Source organism: Tachyglossus aculeatus, chromosome 3 (genome assembly GCF_015852505.1).
Source record: "Tachyglossus aculeatus isolate mTacAcu1 chromosome 3, mTacAcu1.pri, whole genome shotgun sequence".
Lineage (NCBI taxonomy): Eukaryota > Metazoa > Chordata > Mammalia > Monotremata > Tachyglossidae > Tachyglossus > Tachyglossus aculeatus.
The window spans coordinates 32,893,958-32,902,086 of record NC_052068.1 but is presented as its reverse complement, the minus strand read 5'-3'; the positions used below and the strand labels follow the sequence as shown (position 1 = coordinate 32,902,086).

Genomic DNA, 8,129 nt, shown 5'->3' with positions numbered 1-8,129 from the left:
AACGAATGAAGGATTGGGATGGACAGGCTGTCTGATTGCGGCTTTCAGGTGTGGAGTTCAGCATGCACCCTTGGGAAGCAGTTGGAGTCAAGGAGGAAGAAAGGAACTTGATGCTGAAGACGAGAGGAAATGGATTCTTGACTCAAGTTACCTTATAACCTTCCCTGGCAAGGGCTCTCTTTAGCCCAGGCTGCCTGCTTAGACCTGGATCCCTTTCCCTCAGAGCAGGGTTCTTCTCGTGGACCATCCTAGAAAAGCTCTGGATTTGTATCCTTTGGATATTTGGTATTCTCCCCACCCTCAGCCCCAAAGCACATGCGTATGTATCTCTAAATTATTTATCTGTATTAATGTCTGTCTCACCCTCTAGACTGTAGGCTCAATGTGGACAGAGAACGTGCCTACGTGCCACTCAGATTGTATTCTCCCATGCGTTTAGTAAGTTCCCCGTGCACAGTAAGCGCTCAATAAATATTGATCAATTGATGAAGAAGAGCGCTGAGGTAAAAAAAGAAGGGGATTAGATGTCTGTAGCCTGTTTCGGAAAAGCAGCTGTCTTTTGGCAACTGCAGTTTTTCTCTTTTGCCTCTGGCTCTTGCTGCTTCCCAGCTGCCGCCTCTTGCCCTGAACCCCGTCTCTGTCCAGTGGGCAACTTCCCTGGTTTATAGGAATTTCTTTTTCTCTCCCCTAACTTCTTCCAGACTGGCTAGGAAGTGGGGACAGCAAGGCTAATGAACTCCTGCTGAGGCCTCTCCACCGCAGTGCACAGGACCCCCCCTCCCCTTCCCCCACACAAAAGAGGAGGACTGAGATATTCACAGGCTGAACTTGAGTGTCCAACTAAAAGGGCCCTCTGACTCTCCTTTCCTGATTTCCCCGGCATGTCCCAGCATGTCTGGACAGAGCGAGAAGGAGACTAGGCCTGTTCTGCTGTCTAGAGAGCAGCTGGGATTCTGGACTTGGAACTGGGTTCTTCCCGCAAGCGATTCTGGGCCTCCCGAGGCCTGAGTCTTTTTTGCCTAAAATTCTTGGAGCAGAGAGTTGGGGGCGTTCATTCCTGCCTAGACTTTGCAAACTCGGCTGACCAACCCTTTTCTTGAAATCATTGAATGGAAAGCCAACGGATGAGCAGCTAAATTCCAAAACATTGTGCAATTTCACATGTGGGCTGCCCCCCCCCCCCCCCCAGAAGGTAGGGGAGGAGGGATTCCAGCTACCACCCATCCCTGATGTGAGTGTATGAGTGAATGTGTGTGTGTTCAGCTGGGGTGGTGGATTTCCTTAGTTGGGTGGGGATGAGGGAGGGAGGAACTGCCTTTTTTTCATTTTTTAATGCTACTTGTTAAGTGCTTACTATGGTCAAGCACTGTTCTAATCACTGGGTAAGATTCACACGAATGAGGTTGTACAAAATCCCTGTCTCACACGGGTCTCACAGCCTAAGTGGACTTAATCCCCATTTTACAGATGGGGTGACTGAGGCACAGAGAAGTTAAGTGACTTGCTCAAGGTCACACAGCAGACAGATGGCAGAGTTGGGATTAGAACTTCTACTTCCAGGCCCATGCTCTATCCACTAGACCATGCCGTTTCTGGGGATCTGCCTTCTAGGATGGTGAGGGGCCCAGGTGCAAATGGACAAAACGGTGGGTCAGAGTGGTGGGTCCGGCTTGGTGCAGAAGCAGCGTGGCTCAGTGGAAAGAGCCTGGGCTTGGGAGTCAGAGGTCATGGGTTCAAATCCCAGCTCCGCCAACTGTCAGCTGTGTGACTTTGGGCAAGTCACTTAACTTCTCTCTGCCTCAGTTACCTCATCTGTAAAATGGGGATGAAGACTGTGAGCTCCACATGGGACAACTTAATCACCTTGCATCCTCCCCAGTGCTTAGAACAGTGCTTTGCACATAGTCAGTGCTTAACAAATGCCATTATTATTATTATGATCCATTTAAAATATATTTCTCAGCTTTCTGCGTGTCTGGTTGACTCTGCTCTGGTATTTGAAGCTATTTCTCCCCCGCCTAATTGAAAACAAGAAAAAACATTTCTTCCAAGAGTAATTCCAAATGAGTCGATCATTTCCATCAGCGATTACTAGACAGACATCACAAGACATTGAGCTTTTCCTGAGGAGGGCCAAGTGCCCCCCCCGCACTTCCCCAACACCCCTTAGCCCAGAGCCCTTGGAAACAATAGAAAGGGTTGTTTGTGGCTTTCCAGTTGCTCCTTTCTTTCCTCATTTTCTTCATTTTAAGCCTTATTTTCCTTCCTTGCCTCTCATCTTCTCTGCTCTTTGCTTTTAATTTATCCTTCCAGTTTAGCCTCTCAGGTCTATAGATTCCGCTCGCATTGAAGACTGTGGCTGTAAAGTTGATTTACTGTATTTGACTGGAGTGGCTGAGAGCCAAAGTACAGACTCCGTGAATGGTGAAGCTGTTAAGAAACTAATTGCATGATGAACTGCAGAGAGAGTGGGGCCCCCACTGTTTACCTCACCTAATCACATTTACTACCAAAGATTTCTCTCTCTCATCTTCCACTCCTTGTTACGCTCCTTTTTTTCCCCTTCCTCCCAGTTGGCACCAAACTTATTCCCCCTCACCCCCTGACACACACACAAACACACATACACCAAACTCTGTTTCCTCTCCTGGAACCAAGATTACTTTAACCTTTTCCCTTAACTCTGGCTTCCATCAATCAGTGACATTTAATGGGGGAGCAGTGTGGCCTAGTGGAAAGAGCAAGGGTTTGGGAGTCAGAGGACCTGTGGTCTATTCCCGGCCCTGCCAAATGCCTGTTGTGTGAACCTGGGCAAGTCACTTCTCTTCTCTGCGCCTCAGTTACCTCATCTGGAAAACGGGGTTTCAATACTTGTTCATTCACTCATTCATTCTATCGTATTTATTGAGTGCTTACTGTTTGCACAGCACTGTACTGAGTGCTTGGGAGAGTACAACAATAAACAGACACAGCCCCTGCTCACAATGAGCTTACAGTTCTTCCTCCTCTTTAGATTGTGAGCCCTCTGTGGGACAGGGACTGTGTCTGATCTGAGCATCTGTCTTCCCAGTTCCTAGAACAGTGCTTGACATGTAGGAAGCACTAAATTTATTATTATTATTATTATTATTATTACTATCATCATCATCAAGTGCTGATTGTGCTGAGAACTGACCTGAACTAAGTATTTGGGACATGATCCCTTCGCTCAGGGAGTTAACGGCCTAGTGGAAGTTCAATCTAGTAGGCATCCTTACTTTAACCTTTTCATTCATTCATTCATTCAATCGTATGTATTGAGTCCTTACTGTGTGCAGAGCACTGTACTAAGCGCTTGGGAAGTCCAAGTTGGCTTTCCCTTTTCCCTTAACTCTGGCTTCCATCAATCAGTGGCATTGTGAAGCAGCATGGCTCAGTGTCAAGAACCCAGGCTTGGGAGTCAGAGGTCGTGGGCTCGAATCCCTGCTCCACCACTTGTCAGCTGTGTGACCTCGGGCAGGTCACTTCACTTCTCTGTGCCTCAGTTCCCTCTTCTGTAAGATGGGGATGAAGACTAGACTGTGAGCCCACTGTTGGGTAGGGACCGTCTCTATATGTTGCCAACTTGTACTTCCCAAGTGCTTAGTACAGTGCTCTGCACACAGTAAGCGCTCAGTAAATACGATTGAATGAAAAGACTGTGAGCCCCACATGGGACAACCTGATAATCTTGTATTCCCCACCCCCAGCATTTAGAACAGTGCTTTGCACTTCAATCAATCAATCAATCTTATTTATTTAAGCACTTAAGTGCTTGTTAAGCACTTAATAAGTGCTTAACACATACCATCATTTTATTATTATTATTATTATTATCCACTTTTAAGCTTCTGGCCTTTCATTCCAGGAAGCTTCACCCACACCGTTTCCTTTGTCTTTCTCCCTTGTTTTCTCCTTTCAGGTTGTTGGGGGTCTTTCTGTAGACCTATGTAATGTTCCAGCTCTGTAGGAATCATATTCATTCTTTGATGCTCCTAAACTAAACCACATTAAAACTATCTCAAGCAGATGGGGTTCTTCTCTCATTGTTAAATTGAGCCTGTTGTTGGGTAGGGACCGTCTCTATATGTTGCCAACTTGTACTTCCCAAGCACTTAGTACAGTGCTCTGCACACAGTAAGCGCTCAATAAATACGATTGAATGGATGAATGAATGAGTGATCTTCTTTTTTTAGGGATTGTGCAGGAAGAACTTCCTGATGGCTGAGGAAGCCTACTTTCTACAGCCCACTCCTCATCGGAGAACCATCTTGGCACAGTGGATAGAGCACAGGTCTGAGAGTCAGAAGACCGTGGGTTCTAATCCTGACTCTGCCACTTGTCTGCTGTGTGACCTTGGACAAGTCGCTGCCCTTCTCTGTGCCTCAGTTACCTCATCTGCAAAATGGGGATCGAGACTGTGAGCCCGCTGTGGGACAGGGACTGTGTCCAACCCAATTTACTCGTATCCACTCTGGTGCTTAGTACAGTGCCTGGCACATAGTAAATACGATTACGATTGTAAATATGATTGCGATTGTATTTATTGTAATCGTATTACAATAAATACGATTGAATGAATAGTAAGCTCTTAACCAATACCACAATTAGAAGCAAAAGAGGGGAAAGAACTGTGTCCTTTTCTTAACCCCTTCCATCCCTCTCAGGCCTCTAGAAGGGCCACCCTTGTGGGAGTCTGTAGGATTTGCTCAGAAAGAAGCTTAGAAATAGCTTGGCTTAGTGGAATGAGCACCGGCCCGGGAGTTAGAGGACCTATTGCGACCTGGAGCGAATTGCATGCTGTGTGACTTTCATTCATTCATTCAATCATATTTATTGAGCGCTTACTGTGTGCAGAGCACTGTACTAAGTGCTTGGGAAGTACAAGTTGGCAACATATAGAGACGTTCCCTACCCAACAGGGGCTCACAGTCTAGACTTTGGGTGGGCCACTTAACTTCTCTGTACCTCTGTTATCTCATCTGTAAAATGGGGATTAAGTCTTCCTCCCTCCAATTTAGATTGTGTGAATTCAATACAGTTTTCTTTCCTACATAAATTGTGAGGCCTGTGTGGGAAAAGGACTTTGTCCAAACTGATTAGCTTATATCTACCCCAGTCCCAAGAACAGTGCTTCACACACAGTAAGGGCTTAACAAATACCATTAAAAAAAATCCTGGCCCCACCACTTGTCTGCTGTTTGACCTTGGGCAAGTCTCTTCTCTGTGCCTCAGTTTCCTCATCTGTAAACTGGGGATTCAATCCTACTCCTTCCTACTTAGACTGTGAGCCCCATGGGAGTCAGGGACTGTGTCAAACCTGATCATCTCATATCTACCCCAGTGCTTAGTACAGTCCTTGGCACACAATAAGCACTTAACAAGTACCATTAAAAAAAAAAAAAGAAGCTGCAGGCAATGTAAAGTAATTTGTCAGGAACAAGTAGCTAAATGTCCTATCAATCAGTCAATCACTAAATGGCCTTCCCAGACTAATCCCCATTTTTCCTCATCTCCCACTTTCTTCTGGGTCATCCTTTCTCCCTTTGCTTTTCCCCCTTCCCGGCCCCACAGTCCTTCTGTACATTTCTGTAACTTTATTTATTTCATTCATTCATTCATTCAATCGTGTTTATTGAGCGCTTACTGTGTGCAGAGCACTGTGCTAAGCGCTTGGGAAGTACAAGTCGGCAACATATAGAGGCGGTCCCTACCCAACAACGGGCTCACAGTCTTGAAGGGGGAGACAGACAACAAAACATTTGTATTGATGTCTGCCTCCCCACCTCTAGACTGTAAACTTGTTGGGGGCTGGGAAGTCACTGTTTATTGTTATATTGTAATTATAATGATTATAGTATTTGTTAAGTGCTTACTATGTGCCAAGCAAAGCACTGGGGTAAATTGTACTTTCCCAAGTGCTCAGTATAGTGCTCTGCACACAATAAGAGCTCAACAAATACAGTTGAATGAATATATTACTTGGTGCAGAGAACTTTAATAAGCTCTTGGGAGAGTATAGCGTGATGCAATTGGTAGACGTGATACCTGCCCTCAAGGAGCTTATAGTCCAATGAGGAAGACAGACATTGCAATAAATTATAAAGGAAGCAATGATGTAAAAGGATAAAGCCATAGGTGCAATGGACTGTCCTGAGGTCTACACCTGGCCAGAGCATGCTTGGGGGCTTCTAAACTGTGAGCCCACTGTTGGGTAGGGACTGTCTCTATATGTTGCCAACTTGTACTTCCCAAGCGCTTAGTACAGTGCTCTGCACAAAGTAAGCATTCAATAAATATGATTTATTGATTGATTGATTGGAGGCAGTGAGGGTCAACAACCCTGAGTAACTCCAGGCAGCAATCTGGCACTCTAGACCATAAGCTCCTTGTGGGCAGGGGGCATGTCTACCAACCCTGTTATATTGTACTCTCCCAAGGGCTTAGGACAGTGGTCCACACACAGTAAGTGCTCGATAAATACAACTGATTGTTTGATAGCTTGGGCTCTGCCCCCTGGGACTATGCCAACAGTTGTGAAAGAGCTGCCTGAAGCGTCACTTGAGTCTAAATACATTCTGTGCCACCACCCCAGAAAGTATCAACAGGGGAAGGCTGCAGTGGGGTCTCAGAGGGGGAGAAAAAATGGTCCAGTGGATTGGACAGTGGGCTTGGCACAAGGAAATCTAGGCTGTAGTCTCTTCCCCTCTCTTGGTTTCAGTCTTCCCACTTATAAAATGGGGATTTTTTCATTCATTCATTCATTCAATTGTATTTATTGAGCGCTTACTGTGTGCAGAGCACTGTACTAAGCACTTGGGAAGTACAAGTTGGCAACATATAGAGACGGTCCCTACCCAACAGTGGGCTCACAGTCTAGAAGGGGATTATGATATAGGGTTTTTGGCCTGGTCTCATTCATGGGCTAGGGAATGGAGAGCTATTTTCCTCTTTCCACTCTCGGGAACGGAGAGTTATTCTCCTCTTTCCACTCTCTCACCCAATTCTCTGCCAAAGCCCGTGGAGGAATTAGCTAACCAGAAGGAATATTGAAGAGGGAGAAAATCACGAAGGGAATGGACTTGGTGAATGTAGAATTGGTCATCAAATCCACAGTGCCAGGGAGGAAGGGGTTCCCGCTGCAGCTTGAAGTTGGTAGGTTCGAACCAAGCCAAAGGAAAAAAAATTTTTTTTTCACACAGTGGGTGGCAAGCATGTGGAATTGATTACCACAGGAAGTTGTGCATGCAGAGAAAGCCAACAGATTCAAGAGACGTTTAAATAATGGGTTACTAGTGAGAAAGTCGGGGATGTAAAGATTGAAGTAAGAGATGATAGAGCCCTTAGCCTCAGGTTGGGTGTCCAGGAAGGAAGGTATCTTTTATAGAATTCCTCTAAGCATCCTGTTGCCTTTGTCAGAATCAGAATATTGGGCAGGATGGGTCATTGGTCTGACCCAATAATAATAGCATTTCTTTTATTTTGTGGTTCTTGAAGCAAAGAAGCAGAATGGCCTAGTGGATAGAGCATGGGCCTGCGAATCAGAGGACCTGGGTTCTAATCCTGGCTCTGTCACTTGTCTGCTGTGTAACTTTGGGCAAGTCACTTAACTTCTCTGTGGCTCAGTTACCTTATTTGTAAACTGGGTGTTAAGACTGTGAGCCCTATTTGTGATAGGAACTGTGTCTAATCCTATTATCTTGTCTCTCTCTCAGTGCTTTAGTATAGTGCCTGGCACATATGTACTAAAATTGGAACGATACAGAGAAGATTAGCAGGGCCCCTGTGCAAGGATGACATGCAAATTTGTGAAGCGTTCCATATTTTTTCCTCTCCTCCTCCCATCCCCATGCCCTCTCCCCGCCCGCCCTACCTCCTTCCCCTTCCCACAGCACTTGTATATATTTGTACATATTTATTACTCTATTTTACTTGTACATATTTACTACTCTATTTTATTAATGATGTCCATACAGCTATAATTCTATTTATTCTAATGGTTTTGACACCTGTCTACATGTTTTGTTTTGTTGTCTGTCTCCCCCTTCCAAACTGTGAGCCCATTGTTGGGTAGGGACCGTCTCTATATGTTGCCAACTTGTACTTCCCAA

General features: G+C 45.4%; 1 pseudogene; it reads left to right on the top strand.

The window, feature by feature from the left end:
* The first annotated feature begins 7,745 nt into the window (after positions 1–7,745).
* Positions 7,746–7,846, top strand: LOC119926361 (annotated as a pseudogene).
* The last annotated feature ends 283 nt before the right edge of the window (positions 7,847–8,129 follow it).